Source organism: Propithecus coquereli, unplaced genomic scaffold, assembly GCF_000956105.1.
Source record: "Propithecus coquereli isolate 6110/MARCELLA unplaced genomic scaffold, Pcoq_1.0 Scaffold101, whole genome shotgun sequence".
Classification (NCBI taxonomy): domain Eukaryota; kingdom Metazoa; phylum Chordata; class Mammalia; order Primates; family Indriidae; genus Propithecus; species Propithecus coquereli.
This window is the reverse complement of record NW_012133970.1, coordinates 4,015,913-4,017,707: the sequence shown is the minus strand read 5'-3', so window position 1 is coordinate 4,017,707 and position 1,795 is coordinate 4,015,913. Positions and strand designations below refer to the sequence as shown.

General features: G+C 34.7%; 1 protein-coding gene across 1 annotated transcript in view; it reads right to left on the bottom strand.

The window, feature by feature from the left end:
- Window positions 1–1,795, bottom strand: part of OPHN1 (oligophrenin 1) — a 427,039-nt gene that overhangs the window by 150,017 nt on the left and 275,227 nt on the right. The gene's annotated exons all lie outside the window — the stretch shown is intronic.

Here is a 1,795-nt window from a genome sequence, read left to right as displayed (position 1 = left end):
TATAGAAATGGAAAAATGTCTATATTATTGATAACATTTCTGCTCTATTTTCTGTCTATATATGACATTATTATTTCTCTTGGTTTCTGAAAAGTAAATATATTTTATTATAATGCCATAATGGTAAAATGAGAAATTTAAATACATAAAGAGAATATGAAAATAATATAAGTAACATCTTAATAGTGACATGTTACTTCAGTCACTATAGTAAGTCCTCTTCTGTTGAGATCAGTAGGAGTTTAGGGGCCAGGTGCAGTGGCTCACACCTGTAATCCTAGCACTCTGGGTGGCCAAGACGGGAGGATCACTCTGAGCTCAGGAGTTCGAGACCAGCCTGAGCAAGAACAAGACCCTGTCTCAAAAAAAAAAAAAAAATACATAGATCAGTAGGACTCTGGCATGGTGAGGGGATTGTGACACAGCGCTTTTCTGCACATGGTTTCCGGCCAGGCTCACCTTCCTAAACAGCCCTGCCGATACTTCCAGTCTCACTGCTCTCCACGTTCCATCTCACCCCTCTGTTCCAGCCACTGTGAAATACCTAATAGTCTCTGGAGCACAGCATAATTATCAAGAATATAATGACAATACCACAAAAAAATGCTATGTGAGGTGATGGATATGTCAATTTGCTTGACTATGGTAATTAATTCACTATGTATCTGTATATCAAAGCATCATATTGTATACATTAAATATATACAGTAAAAATAAGTAAATTAAATTAAAAAAAGAATATAATGACAATAGTAGGCAGACTCATTAATAAGATAGCTATGGTTTGCTAAAGGACGGAGAAACAAATTGTAGATGTGGTACCAAGCTTTCCCTAAGATGATTGCATTAGTTTTCCGTGAACAAGGATCCAGCATTAGTGAAAATGCATGGTATCTAAGGACATCACACAAAAATCTAGGATAGGCGAGGAATGTGACAAACCAACCAACAGAATAACTGAAAATAATTATTGACCGTGAATGTGTTTCCTTTGACTTTGTGGTCTATTATATTTTATTTGCAAAAAGACAAATTTTCAAGTAAGGGTATAAGGAAATTCTCTAGTAAACAATAGAAGTTATATGTTATAGGAAATGTCACACGGAAAGAAGTCTGCAGGTTAACTGAGTTAAATAAAATACCCGAAAGTGTCCTTTTAACGGGCACAGAGCATGAAAGAAAAGAAGAGAAGAAAAGATAATACACGAGCAAAAGGGAATGAATGTTCTTCCTCCTGGATAAATCATGGGGAGTCCACATGCAGCCAAGGTGACAAACCTACTGCTGTGAGAACATATTACATAAATAAATATTGGGTATAAATATTATTAATATATATTACACATTTTTTGTATATAAATATTTATGTCCAAAACCTCCTAGCCTATATTTCAGATATAAGTATGAGCACAGCCAGTTACAGAATGGTGTTGAATAAATCAAGTATGCCAACTGTGCCATTTTCCTTGATATTTCAGTGAAATTGCACTGCCACGTGCAATTTGAGGGAAATGTTTCAGTCTTGTTGAAGTCCACAAAAGAATCAACAGGATTTGTGGCATGCCATTTTTTAACTTATTATAGACAGGTAGAAGAATGTAATGATACCAAAAACAGAATTCTATACATTTGATCTGAGAACAACAATTTATCAGAGACCACATATTCTGGGCCATGCTGTCAGTTGTTTTACACATGTAACATTATCATTTATCTAATGGGATGGATTACAAATTAGTCAGAAATAAGGAAACGTTTTTTTGTTAGCTTTTTCCTGCATGTTTTATTTATTTTT